A 21,446-nucleotide genomic window follows, 5' to 3' on the forward strand; every position below is an offset into this window, starting at 1 on the left:
TATAAACCAGACTGGAGATGTACCTGATATTGGGCCGATACTCACTCAAATAGTTGGATCGGGTATTGGTGACAAAGGGACCGATCTATTCAATTCAACTTTTAAAATTTGAATTCAAATTTGAATTCCGGTTTTAATTTTGACCAATTTGTTACTGCATTTAAACATTTTGAATTTGAACATAAATTCCTGTTAATTTTGAAGAAATGTCATCAATTACAAGTACAATTTAGAATTTTCTAAATAACATTTCAGTTGATTTCCAAAGGGGCGTATCCTGATCTGACACCACCATGGTTCGGGGTTTTGACACTAAACGACTGGTTAGAGTTAGGGAAAGACTGGTGTCATGGCTGAAAGAAACCAATGTTTTCCCTAAGACAAGTTTTGTGACTCCGGAACATGCTACTTCCACCCTTACTCCTGACGGACAGGAGTGTAAAGACTCAGTGAAACAAGACTCACAGACACAAAAGTTTACGGGGCAGATCAGGCGGCCAATGGTTGACAAAAGGTAAGCAGTCAGATCTGGCAAATAGCTCTGTTTTCTAACCCTTGGGTTTTGTCTCCTCTATTATGAAACCATAATAGCCATTTTATTATATTTACTGTGATACAAGTAACAGAAGTCAAAAGACAGATGGCATGAGTCTGGGCTGTGCCCTCACTATACAGCGCACTGCCAACCCCGAAGTTGTGAGGCGACAATGCTAACCAGTGCACCGCTGTGCCGTCCCAGCCGGCTGTGTGACCACACGGATCATGTAGAATTGGCTATGGACAACTGATGATTCATAACCCTCTCAGTTGACAAGGAAAGCAAGCGTCAACACATCGCCCCAAATGATTATTTTCTCTCAGCTCTACAGGAAATAACTTTTAAAATCCCATATTCATTACATTCTAAACTGCACAGTGTTCGCTGAACTTTTTAATTCAAATGAGGACCGAATTATCCATGTTTTCCTTTTCCCACACACAAATAATTACCTACTGCAGTTCCCCTTTATAAAAGGTTCACCCAAATACTGTTACTTCAAGTATAAAAACATGAAGGACGTGTTTCGATACAGAAAGAAATGGATGTGAAAGGAGGACACAAATGGTGGCTGAGTCAGAGAAGGTAAATGAACCAACCCTCAAGCTTAACATTCAGCTTCTCTGCAGATTGGTAAAATATAAACAACAAATCAAAGCATCTAAACTTTTACTTGTTTGTTCTTTGACAGTTGACTGTTCCAAACTCAATTATAGGCACTGTAGAAAGTTCTCACCTGTGCATACACACACACACACACACAACCACAAGACTTAACACATAGAGATTGGGATGAATAGACGGAGAAACACAATGCCTACAAGCCTGCTCCAACACAAACACACGCACAGTACTTTGAAACCCATTTGCCCCTTAAAGCTCCCAAAGATTCTCCTCTTGATTCTTCCTTTCCAAAGCAAAGCCAGGGGGGTAATCCACAATCTCAGGATCTTGTCTTTTTTTGCTTCCAAATGCAAATGGTTATCTTTGTTCTACAAACGGCTTATTGAACGGCTCTGAGGAGGCCGTTGCTTGTCATTGGTTTCCTGCAGAAGGAAGGCTTAACGAGACGTTAATGTATTGCTGAAGCTCCAGGCGATCCTGCGACGCTCAGATTTCTCACCTTTACAGGAAAGTGATTCTGATGCACTGAGAGGAACCATCAAGAGAAAGAGTTTAAAGCGACGCCTCATCTCATCTGGCATGTAGACAAAGTAGATATGAGCGTCCTCTCCCTCCTACTCTAGACTATAGGTGACACAAACCTCAGTTCAAGGTTTGGTCCAATGTGATTATTTTTAACACATTTTGACCATATCAAAGAGCATCTTGATAGCTGAGTGTTTGAGGCAATCGTTAGGGATAGGCAGTTGACATGTTTCCCCTGCATGGGATCAATAAAAAATATTTTTAAGTGCAGGTTTGTGATGTGATGCAACGTCCAGTCTCCTGCATGAAAGTCAGATGTGCTACACGCCCATCCATCGCCCACTTTCCTTGCATTGGATGCAAATTGCGAGGCACGGAATCATCCAATTAGGGCATAATTCCTGAGGATGCAGGGCTGGAAGAAGGGTTGTTGTAGATGTAGTAATTTGATGTCGGGCTCTTCTGTCTAGCACCAGTGACTAAATGCACAATGAACAAGATTATTTGCTTATTAAGTGATGTTTGGCCAAATCACTTTTTCGTTTTATCTGTATGATGGAACAAAATTACATTAATTTATATGCAAATGTGGAACATTTCTTTGAGGATTACTGCCTTTACATGTCAGACCTCTTTTACACATTATCAACATGCACTTGACATCAGCTCTATATCCAGATTTGATTAAAGGTACTACAGTGTAGATTAAATACCTCGTCTCTGAGATCAGATTACTTTTATCAAAGACATTTCGCGACTGATTGCTTACAAGCTGAGAATTGCATTGAATGCGTTAAATTGCATTGAGCTGGAGTGAACTAAGTCGAAAGAAATCAAGCTGAACTTACTTGGACTGGAGTGAGCTGAAGTGCCACTGAATTTATCATCGATTGAAATGAACACTCAACATGGAGAGAGTACAGACCTGTGCTGCCGGCTGCTGATAAGCAAAGCACTGTGGTGTGTGTGTGTGTGTGTGTGTGAGTGAGAGCCTTGTATCGGCTGTTTGATTAGTGTTGTTGGGATTGTTGCTACTGGATGTCAGACACTTCCATGCAACGCAGCGTTGGCAGATGCAGACTGATCAACGTGTCAGCGCTGGCAGTCAAGCAGCTGAGCTGTGAGTTGTATTTGTATGTGAGAGGGCATCTAACACAGAAATAGAGAAATTAGTAGCTCTGTGCATCCGTGTGCTGAGTGAGAACACAATGCTTTCATACTCAATGTGCAATGTAAATGTTATTAGACGGCATAGTATATGTTTTTAAAAACGAGGAAGTCAGCAAATCCTCACATTATAACAGTTAAGAAATGTTTTTTTTGCCTGGGAGCATTGTTATGTTTGATTGGGCCACAAAGGTAAAGGCACAATTATCATAAATATTGTGGGCTGTAGCATTAAGATTTCTCTTTACTGGAACCAAATGTACACAAAAGTACATGAACAGGGTTGTCGATGTACTTTTGGCCACATAGTGGTGATTTAGCACTTGCGTGCGAGCTTGAATTGGATTATTCCTCCATTTATTATTATCATCATGTCAGAGAGAGTGAAGAGGAGAGATTGTGTGTGTTGTGTTAATGACGGACAGAAACGCCTTCCTTTCATGTGAATAAAAGCTTGGGAGTCGTGTCACAAATCTCCTAGCAACCGTGCCTGGAACCATCAGTTAAAAATCTGCACTAATTATGAAATGTACACTATGACAACAACCAGACTCCACTCTCCTCCAGCACAGCTGCCAGTAAGAGAAGCGTCTCATTAGCAATGAAGCTGCTGATGTGAACACTTTACCTGTTCACTTGCAGGTGGTGGAGAAGAGCTGGCAAGTTAATTGCTAAAATATATATAGCGTCGACTTTGAATGAGAAAAAAATAAATAATTATCACAAATGTATTTATTTCAGGTAATAAAATCGAATTTATATCGAACCTATTTAGCATGAAATTCTGCTCAAAAGTCTGATGAAACAAAATAAAAAAAACATTGAAAGAGAAAGCATATAGCTAAAGTTCTAAAGTGTTTACATCCACCTAACAAGTTAAAAATAGAGAAAGGATAAATAATAAATCCATTTTTTTATTTCCCAAATTATCTATTTAAAATGTCATTGGAGCTGCAACAATAAATTGAGCATAAACGCCTCCAATGATGTTTATATCCTTGCATCCAAAGGAACAATATTCCGAAATTTGGTTCCATAATTGCAGAAGGCAATTCCCCATAGGTCTTGAGTTGTCGCTACACTAAGCAGAAAAGTGCATGGACCTGAATCGACCGGTGACAAACTGTATATATATACTGTATACACATATATATATATATACACACACACACACACACATATATATATATATACATATATGTACATATACATATACACATATGTACATATACATATATACACATATACATATATACATATACATATACACATATGTACATATACATATATACATATACATATATACACATATACATATACATATATACATATACATATACATATATACATATACATACATACACATATACATACACATATATATATACTGTATATACAGTACATCAAGAAGAGTCAGGTCCGTGAAAAGATTTATGAACAAGAACTGGGATCATGAAATATATTCTGACTGACTAGAAGTCAGAAAAAGGTCTCAAGGACAGAACTGATGTGAGTTCTTTATTCTACTTAGTTTCAGTTAAAACTGTGCAGTGATCTGCATGAGCTGCAATAGATTCATTTCCTTTGAGACTTGAAAGCAATGCATCCGGTCAGGTATTCTTTTAGTTAGCCGTTTTTATCAATTGTATGGAGAGTCCTTTCACGACTTTTGCTAAGAAATAGCAGGTGGAAAATAGGTCTGCAGTAGCTAAGACTAGTGGAGAGCAGTTTTCTGTTTTTTTTGCAAAATGACTGCTGTTGTACTACTCTACGGTGCAGTCTCTACCACTACTGTTCAGAACATGTGTGGGAAAAATCCAGTCTTTAGAAAACCATGAAGCAGATTTTACCATCAGGTAAAAAATAAGTTTGCACAAACTACTTTTGAGTTCCTGAGGCTGGTGCTGCATGCACATGTGTTTTAAGCCGCTCTTGCTAAGTGGATTGATAATGCCTTGTCATGTAATGTTCCCAAAGTGAATTTCTGCCGATGCTCAACCGGTTCTGCACAACCGCAGAGCGGGCAGCAGACACGAGTAGCGCCTGCCTCCCTCCATGCCACTCACCAATTGAGCGAGTGAGGAGCCCCAGCAAAGTGGCATCGCTAATCGGCATGCACCGCCCGTGCTGAAGTGACACGGAGCCAGCCAACAAATGATAAAGCCTCATCCCAAGCGAGCCCCTGGGGAGGGAAAAGGCAGACAAATTGGCACCAAGCCAGTAAGCAACAAAGATATCCGTTTCATTATCTTATATTCATATATAAATGCCAATGAGACAGTAATCTGCATGAGGAAAGTAGATTTTGATTATGAGGATATCACACTTTGGATGTCCCTCTCTAAAGAATAAAAGACACATTCAAGATAAAGGCAAAATGAATATTGACACTTCATAGTCTCACTAGCTGCCAGGGGAACTTAATTGTTTCCATGCTCAATTTGAGGTGAAAGCAGCAGAGACAACACCCTCCCCAGCCTCCAACATCTACATCCTCACTATGCAGGAACATGATGTGAGGCGTGTGCTCAGAGCAGGCCCTGATGATATTTTGGAAAGGGTGCTGAAGGAATGTGCAGACCAGCTCTACAAGGCTCTTCACAGAAATCTTCAAACTGTCCGTGTCATAATCCATCATCCCACCCTGCACTCCCACTGTCAGGACGGGGGGTGGGGGGGTGGGGGGGGGGTCATGGGAGTTTGCCCATCCAGTCTACATGTGTTTTGTGGACTTGGCAAAGACTTATGACCATGTTACCCAGGGATACCTGTAGGGGATACCTGTAGGGGATACTGCGGGAATATGGGGTATCGGGGACGTTGTTAAGAGCCCTTTGGGCCTTGTATAACCAAAGTGAGAGCTGTGTCTGTAAACTTGTCTCAAAGTCAACCTTGTTTCCAGTGGGTGTTACCGTTCACCAGGGTTGTCCATCTACACCGATTCTGTTTGTGATTTCCACAGACAGGGACTTCAGAATAGCGTCCCTGTCTGCTCTTTGCAGATGATGTGGTTCTGTTGGCTACATCAGACTGTGACCTTCAGCACACATTGGGGCCGTTTGCAGCCAAGTGTGAAGCAGCGGGATCAGACTCATTACCTCAAAGTCTGACGCCATGGTTCTCTGCCAGAAAATGGTGGATGTGCCCTCCAGGTTGGGAGTGAGTCACTGCCCCAAACAAGGGAGTTCAAGTATCTTAGGGTCTTGTTCATGAGTCAGGATGAAATGGAGCAGGAGATGAACTGGTGGATTTTTAACTGGACTGTTGAGGTGAAGGGAAAGCTGAGCCAGAAGGCAAAGCTCTCAATTTCCCAGTCCATCTACATTCTGACCCTCATCTTTGGTCATGAGCTTTGGGTAGTGACAGAAAGAACGAGATCTCTGGTACATGTGGCTAAAATGAGCTTCCCTTCATAAAGTGGTTGGGTTCAGTCTTAGAAATACAAGGTGAACCTCAGAGTGGAGCTATGCTCCTTCTTGTCGAACGGGGCCAGCAAAGGTTATTTGGGCATCTGATCAAGATGCTCCCTTGGCACCTCCCATTAAAGGTTTTCTGGGCAGGTCCAACTGGCTAGATGCCACGGGGTGGACCAAGAAACGTTGCTGGAGAGTGGGACGTCTGGAATACCCTGCTGCCCCAGGGACTTGGCCCTGGACAGTGCAAAAGATAAGGGATGGATGGATACATAAACATGCATCTGGTGATTGCAATATAAGCATCCTTGTGTCTGAAGAAAAAAAGACTCTCCACAGGCCTTATGATCAAATAAAACTCCACATCCAAAGCTACATCTCATCTCTGAGCCTCTCCGCTCCGCCATGGAATGACTAATGCTGCATGTTATCACTGTGATAGCATTCCTCAGCTAGAGTTTAGCGCAGACATTTCCTTAAATACTCGACAGAGATTACACTCTACTTCTCCCTCAGCAGAGCCAAGACACTGGCTATTATTTAACATTTAAACAGCAGTTTCAATAATGTAACAGGGATTGATAGATGAGGGCCGGGGTTAGGGAGAGGTGGGACCTGATAAGTGAGCCGCTGTCTGTCAGCAAAAAATGATCAGGGATGAAACTCTCAGCAAAAATGAAACGGGTCTTTTATGGACAACTAGGCGAGACGATGGAGCGCGGAGGTAAGTCATGTCACGTCCAACCACTCAACTGTAGCGAGCGGAGTGTGTGTCAGAGATAGAATGTGTGTGTCCGTATAATCAGGCATTTTCTCTCTAACTTGGTGGTTGTTTCCTGCAGAGGAGAGTTAGGTAAAGGACGGATTTTGAAGGACTGCTGGTGCTCGTTTCACTCTGCAACTGTGTTTGAGCTTGTGATGTGAGGAAGTGCCTAAATAGGTCACAGAGAGAGTAGCAAAGGATGGAAACGTAAGCTTTGGAGACGGACGAGACAGGTAATAACCCTCTGTAGGACTCCAGACCCTAGGAGACATTCACGGGGCCGTTGTCTACAGCCTGATGAAATAAACATATGGGATCAGACACGTACACAAAATAATTTGAGAAGTACCAGGGAAATTATGAATTAATAAAATGCCTGGATGCGGAAGCAGAAGGAAAAGCTTCTGACAACTTGGAACACAGAAACAAGCACATCCAACAGCACATGTACAGGCTGCACTGAAACAGGTTTCTTTTAAGATGCCTGAATTTACCAACGATCCTTGTTTTTCTTTTCTTCTTTCAGTTGGATGCTTTATTCTCTCCATAGGTCTCCGTCTTGTATTTATAATGTATAGAGTACCTGTCTGATGCCCCAAATTGTTACCTGTTACCTCTTACCTGTCCGAATAAAAAAACACTGTTTTTCTTGTTTTCCCATTTTTATGATGATTAGAATAACCCTTTGAAATCACACGTATTTCATAGCTATTCTGACCACAGAATACATCTTGAGGAAACTCAATGTGTTGATAGGGACTTTATAATATGGTCAAAAGCACCAGAGCAGCTACTGAGTGTATGGTACATGTTTGATAAACATGTCAACCTATAGTAGAAGGGGCATTTAATTAAAGAATAACTGGGCAACATCCTGGGAGGTGAATTGAAAAACTGGTACAAACACACTAAATTTCCTCCATGTAAGGCTCTGGAACTTCATAAACCAATACTGACTAATGTGCATGCATTACAAAAAGGGAAAAATATCTTTACAGACCAACACAGAGTTAGATAAGCTTTTAGGAAGTACTCCACTTGAGCAACTAGAGGTATAACAGGCAATAAATGTAGTGATCAGGCAGCAGGTCCAGGAGGGAGTAGCATAGCGTGGTCAGTTAAGTCATCATCTGTACACAGGTTCAGCGTACACACTGCAGAGCTTATGAAGGTCTTACTTCTCTCTGCAACTTGAGGCACAATCTCCAGCGGCCTCATTACCAATCACATAAATACATAGCCAAGGACCTTGATTTGTTCAATAATTCAACTGCAGATTCCCTCCTCCCTCAGACGGCAGCAGCCGAAGGCGAGTCTGGAGGATGCTGTAATTGCTGAGCGGGGAACACAACTCCTGTGTGTGTGTGTGTGTGTGAGAGTGAGTAATAGTGTTGGGCAATTGGATGAATACATCAGTAATCGCTGGTAGACTAAACCCATTGCTGTGGGGAAATTCCCATGCCTATACAATGTTTTTTGACTCCAATTACCTGGATATTTGGAAAAGTGAAGAAAAAAAAGAAACAAACAAAGTTATGGATGTTCCAATCCAATCTTTACGATCGGTTTCGGCTATATGGAGCCTGATCCGAGCCTCGCTTCTTGTCAGCTGTTAAAAGTGTTTTTACACAAAACTCCACACACCATAAAATGCAATATTAGACGGTTTATTTGTGATATTTACCTAATTTGTGTGCATTAGTTTCCATTCAGCGCAGTGTGAGAGTCTATTGTGTTTGGCTGACATCCATTGTGCATTGGTGTTTCATCTCATCTGCAAGCAAAGAAATCTGTCTGGTAAACTGTAACATTGACAAAACAGAATGTCCAGGTTGAATGTCCAGGTTGACCATGCAAGAGCATTGAGCATCATCCAGGTAATCAACCACATGTTCTTCACCGATTCCAGGGCACACGATTGCCCACAGAGCAGAAACGTCTTGTTCATTCAACAGAACAGAAATAGAGGGATGAAAAACTCAGGGAGATTTCCCTGTTCAGCATCTTGTTTGTAATGATGATGGCCTCTCGTAGAGCCTGAGTGTATTGCAGCTCATGTGATGGAGGCCTCCTCTCATCACCAGCAGGATAGCTATTGAGGCCGCCCGAGTCCAACAGCTCCACAGACACACAGCTCCCTTCTGCACTTCACAGCTTTTGTTGTCGTTTGCAAAGCTTTCTGTGTGATCATCTTAACTCGTTTTTTTTTGAGCAATATGGAATCCTTGACCTGCCAGGTGGCATCCGTCTTGTTTTCCTTGGATGAAACAAAACCTGCTCAGATTAACTTCTTATGTTGTTGAGCTTCAAACTTTAAAAGATCCAAACAACATCATTTGCATGAATCCTTAAAAGTCTTTATCAAAAAGCAGCTCAAAGTGTCTATCTACATGTGTATTTATTGTATCATTCCTTTCAAAATGAATTCAGGCCAAGTATGATCTTGCACTGCTCCTGCAATTTACTCAAAACGAAATCTTTCTAAGCTGAAGCTGAACGATCTGAACTCCCCGGGCAACCGTTTACAACGACTTGTGATTTCCGCGGTCCAGAGTTAGTGTAATAATGCCTGCTGGTTTTATATAGAAATACTGCTTTTTTGGAGCAGTTTCTATTTTCTTTCTCTGTCCACGTTTTACTCTGCTATACTTTTCAGATTTGTATGTATGATGAATGATAATACAAATGTTCTTACAGAGTTATTCCAGCAACATTAAATGACTTAATGGAGTATTTATATACAAGAATGGTCATAATCGCTTCAGCAGAGGATGAGACATGACTTCTGGTGTATCGTACGAGTCAAGCCTCTGTAAATACTGAATACTACACTTCCAAATATGCAACTCAATATTTATCCAGACCTGCTATGCCCCTTTAATCACCTGAAAATTGTTTAATAAAATATGCACAGAATGTCTTTGAGTCACACTTTTTCAGACCTCACATTAAAGTGATTCTTTTCTGTTGTTGTTTAAAGCAATCCAGCAGTACCAGGTGCCAAGCTTATTCAGACTTTTCGTGCAGCTCCTGACTCACTCTGCATCAAAAAGAGCTCCACTCTCTCTTCAATCTCAAGGGATCGAGATACGTTCAAAAACAAAGCGGGTTGCCATGCCAACAGTTTGGCAGCCAGCATCCAGCAAATTGTAATCCACAATTCCCAACCTGGTAATGCCAGATCACAATATCATTTATGTGACACATAGAAGAGTAGGCTTTGGGGAGTGAAATGGGATTGGATTATAACTGATGATGACTGGTGCTGAGAATTAAACCTCAAGTTATAATAAACTTTAGAGAGGCAAGGAAAGTCATGTCATCACATGAATACTCGCCAACATTTGCTGATTGTAAGTCTATGGGCAACAGTCTTTTTGGTCCCAATGGCATCACATACACAATTGTAGTTCCACAGTTTGGCCACTGTGTAAAGTGTGTTTCTTCCTGGGGGCTTGAGACTCAGTAACAACTCTTGAGCCAGTAAGTAATCACATCAAATATTATCGGCCCAACTCAGACAAGTCGTTGCAGTCTGAGTCGGTTGGCTTGGGACGTAAAACATCGCGTCATTATCTTTGCAGAACTTTGTTGTTTCAACGTTCTTGTCTGGCAATCGGGTACGATACTTGCTCAAAGGCATACCAGTGGTAGCTGTTGGTTTCCTTTCATGTTTCCTTTCATTTCAAAACTTTCTAAGAGAATTGAAGTAATGATGCAGGTGTTATTTTTTAGTTATGGAGCAGGATGTTGATGATGCTCGAGGATCATCAAGGGCTCTGGAACTGGAAAAGGTGGAGAAGCAGGTCTCCAAAATCCCTCGTGCAACGTGATCAATCATTTCTTCATTCATCTTTTTAAGATTCAAGCTGGTTCATTAGTTTATTTTATGTTGACTCAAAGTGACCCCGCCAGCTTCTGTTTGTGCTCTCTTCACCCCATACTGCAGCCTCTGGCTTTAATTAATCACCAACAAAACTTTTTTTTTCCTCATCCTCTCTTTCGCTCGTCTGAATGTGACTCGCCAAGCACTCCCTCGCAGTTGCTTTTTTCCTCCCTTCCTGCTTCTTTTTCACCTGACCGACACCAATCCTGCCTTCTCGACTCTTTAACACTCCCTTTGCATGACGACTTCTGTGCTCTTTTCTTCAACTGTACCATCCCACTTTCTCTTTCCATCAGTCCTGATCTCCTCTCTTGTCGTCACACTTTTTCGTTCACTGATTTGCATTCTCTCTTTGTCCTTCACCCCCTCTCCCCTCATCTCTTTGCCTGCCTCTATCTGTCCTCCCTCTCTCTCTCTCTCTTTGTCTCTTTTGCCCCCCCTCCCCTTCTTATCTCCTCACTCATCTCGACCACAGAGAAGAGTTGGGGATGGTGACAGAGCCTGGCCGACAGTGGTTCGCAGTAAATCCCCCGCTGACCTCCCACTGCATTTATATTCTCTAATCTAGTGACAAAAGGAATGAAGCGATGGAACGGTGCCTCATGGGAAAGGTCAAATCGCTAACTAATCTGGCCCCCCCTCTCTCAGCCGTCCCCCGACGCCGCTCTCCGCTCTATAACGAGCCTGCTGTGTCATTGCACTCATGTCTGGAGGTCACTGTACGCCGCAGAGCGACCGCACAAGTTTCCTGTAGCAATTAATTACCGTCACCATGGCTAGCACATATGGGCCTATTGTCATAAGGCCTCATGGGAGGATATTTCCTGTGACCATTATTCCGTGGGAAGTGACAAGGAACACTTTGAATGCCGACAGGCTTTTCTTTCACTCTCGCGTTGCTCGTGTAGCCTGAACAGAGACAAGCACATTGGGTTTGTTGGATATTTTTAACAACATTTCTGCTTTACAGATTCAGTAGAGACAGAAAATAAAAGATGTGTTCTCATTAGCATTTTGAGTCTCGAAAAACTTGAGGCCGTCTCATTCATTCATTTTACAGCATGTTTTTGAAAAGCCTAGTAAACAAAGGCACCTTCAGAAAGGTCACAGATTAACACGCCGTTTGTGTTCAACTGCGTCACCTGCAGGGATAGATAACGGATAAATAAATCTTTTTCAAGTAATAATCCTTGAGATTTTCATTATATTAAATGCATTTTTTAAATAGTATCTATAGTGACCATATTTTTAAGCAATGACATTTCAGTTATAGTAACCTGACACAATAAATCCTTGCAGTACATGGTTTCTGCAGCTGTACAGAGATCTGCTAGTTTCTCTTCTTAAAGAGTAACCGCTTGTGGTGGGTCTGCTTTCGTTTGAAGGTCTGATACAGAGGGGGGGGGGGTCATCCAATGACGACACTTACATAGCGTGTTGACACTGCTTTGATTCAGGACGCAGATATGAGAGCGTCTTATTAATTGTGGATGCATTGTTTGATATGAAAGAAGCATGCAAACATTCAAAGTCCCAGTGAAACGGTAGTTAAAGGGTCTTAAACGTCTCCAATGAAACAGAATACTTGTGTAAAGTTAAAAGAGGGATTTAAATAAAATCCTTTGTATTTGATTTGGCCGCCAAAAAGTGGGCGGGTTTAAAATGTAGAGCGATATAAAGCTTCAGAGGACTGTGGCTCCACAAACAACTCCTTTATAGCTACACTACACTTACATAAGCACACAGTTTGCTCACAGGAAGAAAAGATGTTTGGGTTTTGATTTTAAAATATGAAGAAATTGTTTTTTGTAATTGTTTTGTTTCATATATTAATAAAATGTGCACCACATGACTTGGGATGTAATCTAAAAGCACTTGAAATGTCCAAGATTCTTTTCAGCACCATGGACAGCGACACTGACGTTCACTAAAAAGAGTTCGTTCATTCAGAGAATGTCAGTGTCGCTGTCCATGAGCACTTGGTGTCTGCTGTTTCCCTTGAATTGGACTTTTTATTTTCAATTTTTAGATTGTGTTAGTGATAGTGTTATCATGTATGTAGGTTATATTAAGAGGTAGTGCTTTTCCTTCGAAGGTAATTTCTATTTAGGCCAGATGTTTATGCTGCTTCTATTTAGGAGGCAAATATCAAAACTATCAGTGCTCAATTACAATCCGATTCCTAATTTAGGTGCAAGTTCACCTATTTGTACACAAGGTGAACTTATACATACTGACATGTATCATTTAAAACAAAGCAAGCTGCAAGCTCTAACTGTTGACGATATTTCAGATTAGATATGTAGTAAGAGGTATTTTAGATTTGCAAAAGGCTTGCAGAAAGATTATTTTGCCAAGATACTTCAAAATCAATTCATCAACCCTCTCAGCACCAATAACAGCAACACGGACATCACATATGTGTGTTTGAGCTCTTGGTCTGGCCTGTTTTTGAGAGACGTAAGAATGTTCCTAGAATCCAAAGAAAGAAAACGTCTTGAATCTTTATCAACAATAGAGGCCCAGACTGGAACGTCCCCAACTTGTGCCTCAAGTCCCACAAGAATAATTATTACCTGGGGAGATAATTGTTGAATGCAATCCCCTGAGAATATGCCAGCTGTGAAGTCAAAACTCCAGCACAGATGTCTGGCCATATTTTGGTTTCGATAACAGTCGTCTGATGAAACTTATTCAGTGTAAAATCAGTTTCTTTTGGGCACAATTTTCCTCCGGAGGCTTCAGTTCTTGTGTGCAAATTTCCATTCAAAGTTCAAGTCTGAATCAAGACGTGACTATAAACAGTAAAATCTGGGCTTTATACAACTGTATCCAAACACTGGGGATTCAGGCAATTTTTACACAATTTTATTATTACGTTTAAATGTTTTACATGAAACACGAGGCACCAGGGGTACTGTTAATTTGATGAGGTCTATGGAAAAATAAGCATTCCTGCAAATTGAGCTTTTCCCAGCTGAGCCAGAATAAAGCATTTTATTGTGTGATTTAAATGATTTAATACGTTTTTGTCACAGGAGTGGCAGCAGTGAGAAGATGGAGTTCATGTTTTTGTTTTTTGTTCCCCTTTTTCCCTGCATCCCCGTGTCCTGGATAAGCATCTCTTTTTGCATTGCTCGCTCTCTCTTTCCATATTTTATTTTTTCACTTTCTCCTGTTCTCTCTCTTAGGCTCTCTGCTTTCCTCCCTGTATTGTTGGCACGGCTTTCCGAAGTGGCCTTCGCCGCAGGGAGCCTTTGGAGACGTGCCAGGATGTCATATGCCCCTCTCCACGTTATCCTCCTACGCCTGCCCACATCTGCTTCTCCTCCTCTACTCATTTTAATCTCTCTTTTTCTTCCTCCGCCACCATTCCTACATCCTCCCCCTCTTCCTCGCCCAGTCTACTTCTTTACTTCCCTCCCCTCCTCACTCTTCCGCATGTCTTCGCATTTTAGCATATTTCCGCAGACTCTTAAAACTTTTGGTGTTTTTTTTTCTAAATATAACTCCCAGGAGAGGGCAACCAAATGCCACACTTGTCCAGCAGTAAACAAGTGGGACTGTGTATTGTTTACACAACAACATTATCCACAAAAGCAGGTTTATTTGGGTCATCCACATTTTTGAATCAGGTCTATGTTCAGGTTCAATAATTTCAAATGTTTTAGTAAATATATAAGAAAATGTGTTTATACATCATCATGCACATCTGTTTCAGGGGTACATGTTTTATGACTATGGATGTTTTCATGGATACATTTTAAACATGTCAAATATTAAGTTTGCTGTTGTTTTTTTCATATAATGACTACACTGCTATAATACCTTTCAGCCGGATGTCTACATAAGGGGCATGGACTTTGAAACACATGTATTGCATTTTGGGAAGAGTAGGATCCATTATTAATATTTTAAGTTACCTGCCGTGCATACTGCATAATACAATACACTGTAACTGTAATGTTGTTGTAGTTGTTACACAACACTGTGTGGGTCAAAATGAAAGTGCTACCTGCATTTTTTTCTTGCTATTGAGAATGTAATATGTTTCCGATGCATGTTCAAAAAGAGTTAAAAGATGGTTTGATGTGATTTTTTATAGATTTTTTCTTTGTTCCGTGGTGCCATTGGTGCCGAAATGTGTGTTGCTACGTGTGGTCGTCCGTGACCTCCGGCAGACTCGCAATCTGTCAGTGCATTCTCTTTCAAGGTCTGTTTCTTACCTACTACATCTCTTTTTTTGTGCCAGATTCCTTCTCAAATGTTTCTTTCCTCTTTCACATTTCCCACATATCTCACCTCTTATTTAGTGTATTTCTCTTTCTCCAACCCAGTCTCACATCACTATGTACTGTACCTTTGTTCAGAATCATTAGTAATACAAGTACAAGTTGTCTGTCCTTCCAGAAAATATTTTGAGATGTCTTTGAGCAAAGCATTTTATCCCAAAGTGTTAACAAAATAAACATTCACTGTCAGAATGCTTTCAGAAAGTTTGGAAACATGACTAAATATGAAGCAGGTTCTTGCTGGAAAAACCCAAATAGTGCTCAGTCAACTTCCTGGAAGAAGAAAGCTCAGAAAAAAATGTGAACACTCAAAAACCTCAAAACACAGACATGCAAGGTGAATATAAATCTAAGTGACTTGTCAATATGCCAGTCCCTGGGCAGAGTTTATTCATCAGACACAGCAACCTCACCGCTCGTGTGAAAGGCATCCTGGTAAATATAGGCACGGCCAGCACTGCTCCGCGAGCAGGAGAACTGAATTTTCTTAATGTATTTCTTCTTACCATCAGCACTGATTGGACAACCACATAAAAGGTGACGTATTTCCCCATCAACTATTCAGTATCGTGTGGATGAGATTTAGCATTCAAGCAAGAGAGCTCAGCTTCACGGTTAATGGCCAAGGTACCATCTGATGTATGATGCGGTGAGCTCCTGGGATCTCTATCGGCCTCTGTTGTCATGAATGATATTGGAACACAGAAGTGACCTCTGCACTCTACATTCACAGTCTGTGAATGGAGTGAAGATAAGCAACCACACCAATTAGCCACAACACACTGAGATGCTGCTACAAAGTAAATGTACACTGCGGCTGACATGCTTACTAACAAACATATTTTCATCTTACAGTCCATTGGTGGCAAAGGAAGCAAAAAATAATAATGTATGAGCATTCAAGTCTAGTTACATGACAGCATTTGATGTTATTTCTGGCATAGCCTCTCTCTGTGCTTTTAATTGATTTCATGAGGCCATTTTCTGTTTTCCTGCCTTAGGAAACACCTGTGAAATTAGTTTAACCGCTTCTTCTGGCATCTTGACAATATGTGGTAGAATGTAGCCGAATGCTCTCTGTGCCTTTGTATTCAAACGCAACAAGTAAAACAGAGCCAGCAGAGAGATAGGTGGCCGGCTCCCATCACACCCCTGAAGCAGATGCTGCATCACCAGTCGTAGACTCAGTAACACATTTGCTTAAGTACTGTACTCTAGTACAACCGCCATGATAAAGACTTGTTTCCTACTAATACAAGTATCTAGGAATTGGCAGACGATCCTGTTGGTATTAAACATAAATGCACTTTGGATCAAAACACATGAAATGAAGTTGCAGTCGACAACAAGAGCTATTGGAATTGTCCGGGGACAACTTTCAGTGTTTATTTGGACCGTGTTGCACCATAAAGGAGCACCAATAATTTAATTTTACAAAAAAAGATTAGTTCTAATCAGAAATTAGCAAAACTAGGTTTAAAACAAGTACAGAGCTTTGTTGCAAAAATTTAAAAAAATTGTTTTAAATTTATAGAAAATCCAAGTTCAACCAAAGCTAAATTGAGTTGAATCCATATGGAGATGCTTTGTTTACCAACTTGGAGTAAATAAATCAATGAATAAATTTGAGTGCTGCCAAGACCTTACTTGAAATGAACAATACTCCGTTCCACCAGTGGTAGAGCATTGTGCCGTTACAGACTCAAGCACACATCAAACTCCATGCATGCACAGATTACAGACTGAAACACACACTCACCTCAGTGTATGAGTGTGCTGATTCGGAGGTTCTGACAGGGTCCGGGGGGTTTCTCTAATCACCTGAGATGAGGAGGTAGAAAGATATGGTCAGCAGCATGTGAAGGATGGGCCGCCTCCAAGCTGATCATCCCCTACCAGGCCCATATTATTATTTCCCAAGGTTCTCCAATTAGAGAGTGCTGATGTGGGATCAGTGCGCAGATCTCCCACAGTCATCGCTTTCATTGCAGAAAGAGAAGGCAGAACCGGGAAGAACCAAGGGACCGGATCAGCAGAATTCCTCAAAAAAAAATCCTTCTCGAACGAAACTTTGCGGCGCACAGGAGGTCGTTTCAACTCTCTGAGCCCTCGTTTCAGGTAAAATTGTTAAGCTGTGTGGACTTTTGTTGTGTTTTTGTGTTAAATCACTGTGGTTTAATCGTTCCGCAACGTTGCAGCCAACGTGCGCATATTAAAAAACTGAGAAAAAACACGTATCGCATGTAAGGCCTTAACTGTTGTGTCGACGCTGCTGTACAGTGTTTACTTTACTTCACTGCCGTCACTGTTGCATTTAAGACTTTAGCTGGCAAGTTGTTTCATTGGTTTTAAGAGTCAAGATGTTTTGTTGTCCGGAGGTTTGACTGATAACAAAACAAGTAGGGGGCTAAAGTAATGCCCGGTACATTACAATATAACTGTCTGTTAATGTTAGCATCTATTTCACTATAAAGCAAGGAATCTCTACATGTGTGTGTGCGTGTCCTTCACATATCTGGAGAACCGCTCATTCTATCTACTTCACACTTAGGTCTATTCAAACCAACGGCGTGCAATGTCAAAGTGGGTGCAATTTGAAGATGTGACATGTTCGATATTAATAAACTTTGAATAAACAAGCGAGGAGCGCTCTGTGAAGCATCATCAGGGCTCTGTGGACTGAGTCGGGCAGTTGTCAGCAGTGGGCCCTTTACAGTGCGAGGCTCATCGACTGCAGCTCACTTTTGCTGCTGGACATACTACAAGCAAACTCTTCTTCACTTCCCTAAAGTCAACGATGGATTAGTGGTGCTCAACAATGCTGTAAGCAGCACTTCCTGGGGCCAAGCAATCGGCCCGTTCTGAAGGGCCACGCCCTAAAAACGAGCCCATCACTAGTCATCTGTGAACTAGTGAAAAAAGGTCACAACTGGCTGATTTTCCCTGGTTTTGTGTTCATGATGGATCTCTGCGTCGGGAGTCATTTCGACATTCAATATTATGCCATCAACAAAACATGAACAGTATACAGCAGTTCAAAAAATGCTAAACAAAAAGATTTTGAGAACACTGGTACAACGAGGGTCTGCAAATAGTGTAATGGCTCATTAGACAATAAATGAGCCAGAATAATAATACATCACTGAGTGCTTAGGTCAACATTTTAAGAACTTCGATAACAAAGAACAGTCCAAATTAAGCTGATTTCCCCTGGTCAAAATAAATACTGCCATAGACCAGCGTGTAATACGACAAAGTGAGAGTTGGTAAATTATGTATGAACAAGAACAGAAAAATAAATGTACGGTATATCTTGAGACTGACGCAGCTTTATTTGTTACCACTGATTCATAAGCACAGTACAAATGTGAAGAAACGATGCAGTGACGCATTTAGAGCAAAACAACAGCAGAGGGGAGAAAACAATGAGAATGATCACTAGACTGCCAAAGCTACGTAGACATTCATGAAATATTTATCATCCTAGTTTGCTTTTTCTTCTGGCAGATGACGTATATTTAGCCATAAATTATATCCAACACTTAATAAATGCAGCACAAAATGCAGTTGGCAGCAGGTGAAGGACACGTTGTGCATTTGAAGAGTATCAGCAGCAGCACTACAGTGATACTGAGGGAGGATGAAGGTGCAGTGAAGCTGAGAGCTGCAAACACATTTTCCAATCAGCAAATCCAGTGTCAGTGTTCAGGGCTGCTATTGACACTGGTAACACACCTGGACTGAGTCTTAAATGATTCCCTTTTAGGTTGGGGAATAAAAAATACTGTTAGAGGAATTAGAGACTCAGTGGAGCAGAGCCACACAGCATATGGAGCTTTAAAAATGTGGCCGAATCAGCAGCTTTTACTTAAAGGCGACTCATGAAAACGCTTTGACTCTTATCGAGTGTGAAAAGCAGAGAACGTTTGCAGCAGTCTGTGTGTGTGTGTGTGTGTGTGTGTGTGTATATTTGCATATGTTACTTATATGTAAGTCACCGGGGGTCCTGAAGCATACAGGCAGCTAAATTATTATCCCATCCCACCCCACCACTCCCACTCCCACCAGCTCTCACATGCATCATCACATACACAATTTGACCACATGTTCCATTTATATAATCCTTAGGTAAGAAAGCTTTTTTTTTGTAAGAAAGCATTTTTTTTTTTCATATAAAAGCTATAATGTAGGCTACAGTGGCCTATGGCAAACTGAAAATGAATTTGATACAACACCCGTATACATATTGCATCTGTCATCATGAACTATTTTGTTCATCTGGCTTGATAAAGACTCACAGACTGTTGCCAAACTGCAGCCACTGCGTTCTCACTCACAACCCCTCAAACTTTGTCAGTGACCCCCGACGTCTGCAACCCGACACACCCTTTAGCGTCTGTATGAGACTCATCAGGCTTTCATGTAAACCCATCCACATCATTATTAGACAGTCAGAGCAACTGTTGAAGTCTGCAGTGAACATGTGGAAGAGCTGGACGCGTCAAACAAACACAGGACTTTCACCCAGGAGGCCACCGTGTGCATCTCCTGTGAGCCATCATTGACTCATTTAACCATAGTTGTGTTGCTTAATTTCTGTAGATACATAACAAACATTTATTTTACGTAACAAGCATAGTTAATTTAAAATTGTTGGATTATTGAACGCACTTATCACAAAAACAGCTCCACCCACCATCTAAAAACAGATGGTAACCTTTTAGTAAACTGCGCTCCAAGATTTCCAACACAACTAAACAAAAAAAAAAACAGTTCTTGGTTTGAATACTCAATATGTAATTTGCAGCTGTTCAAGCCTACCAGACCATGCTGCTAATGCAAAACAAACACAGATAGCCTCTTTGTGGGTACTCTCCACTGATTCATTTAGAATGAGAACCAATTAGGAGAAAAAATGTTAATTCAACCTCGGTGACAGGCAGACTGCAGAGTGACTCACCGAGAAAAAAACAAATGCTTACTCACAAAGAAAGAAAGATGGTGCAGAGGAGAACAGTTTCTTCACTTACTCTCTGAAGTAAATATACGCAGATACTAAAGACGATGACATGGCTTTTAAATTGGAACTTTCTCATTATTAGAGCGACTACAGCAGCTGCTTCAACAGCAGCAATCGAACACATTTGGTGAAAGGGCTCGAGACACTTGTGTGATGAGGTGAGGGAGCTGACCCCCTCCTCCATAATTTAATTACATTTTATCATGGCCATCCTGCTGACAGAAACTGAGCTGTGAATGCATGGCACTCTCGCCGATGTCACTTTTGTTAGTCCTTTCTTTTCTATTCCACATGTGGATCACACGAATACTGCACCCATTACACACACCACCGCCCAATTAGAGCGGAATGTGAATTAATGAGCAGGGCAGGGCAGGTGAATGAAGGGTGATGCTGATCTGCTGAGGACTGAAATTAAAAACCGTTTCCTCTGTCCAAATAGAGTTTCGCTTGCTATTATCATGTAAGTGTTGTCGTGTGTTTGTGCTATCACCCTTTAAACTATCATGCAGCACTGAGCGGCTGCTGTGCGGGGGAGATTTTTGGGGGGTTTAGGAGTAATCTAATACTTGTATTTCAGTTTAGGCGGGACACTGTCAACCCCTTGAGATGATTTAATATCCTGAAAATACAGAAAAAAATCTCCATCCTTACAAGTGCTTTTGATTCCATTTTCACCACAGAATGATCATATGGGGAAAAGAAACTGCCAATGAAATATCCCAGTTGCAGAAAAGGAAATGAGCTATTATACATTAACCTTTATTTAGATATTCTTTCTGCTGAATATTTTACCTGTTAAGTGTGCATATCTTCATCTACGGCCAATTCACAACACGTGCCCTGGAATGTGGCTGTCAGCATGATACTAATGTTGAATCAAACGCACACTTCATACAACCACAAACGCATTGACAGGGTTCCCACTGGTTTCTAAAGATCATTTTCCAGGACTTTTGCAGGACATTTTCAGGGACAGGGATCAAACCAAACAACAATATGTTCCTCACTGTGGAAGTCTGTTTATGAAGATGTGCAGTCTATGGCTATAGCTTATTCATGAAACAAATACATCTCCTAAATGGTCTCACTTTGTACCTCGTAAGCATGATAGTGTCTATGTGTCTAAAACTGTTTTTTAATACTTGGCCTAATAGATGTTCCGTGTCTTTTCACCTGCAGGTTAGCAAGGCTGTACTTTCTGGACAGGTTTGTGTG

The 21,446-nt window shown here is 41.2% G+C and overlaps 1 protein-coding gene across 5 annotated transcripts in view; it reads right to left on the reverse strand.

Annotated features, from left to right (window-relative positions):
- sgcd (sarcoglycan, delta (dystrophin-associated glycoprotein)) overlaps positions 1–21,446 on the reverse strand; it is a 246,133-nt gene that overhangs the window by 134,215 nt on the left and 90,472 nt on the right. For 3 of the 5 annotated variants that reach the window (XM_031868946.1, XM_031868945.1, XM_031868947.1), the window contains one exon: positions 16,968–17,029. The exons of the other annotated variants lie outside the window; for them this stretch is intronic. The gene's annotated coding sequence lies outside the window, so the exon portion shown is untranslated. The remainder of the gene's footprint in view (positions 1–16,967; positions 17,030–21,446) is intronic. 5 annotated transcript variants of the gene reach the window in all.

Source organism: Anarrhichthys ocellatus, unplaced genomic scaffold (assembly GCF_004355925.1).
Source record: "Anarrhichthys ocellatus isolate YVR2014 unplaced genomic scaffold, GSC_Weel_1.0 scaffold45, whole genome shotgun sequence".
In the NCBI taxonomy this organism is placed as follows: domain Eukaryota; kingdom Metazoa; phylum Chordata; class Actinopteri; order Perciformes; family Anarhichadidae; genus Anarrhichthys; species Anarrhichthys ocellatus.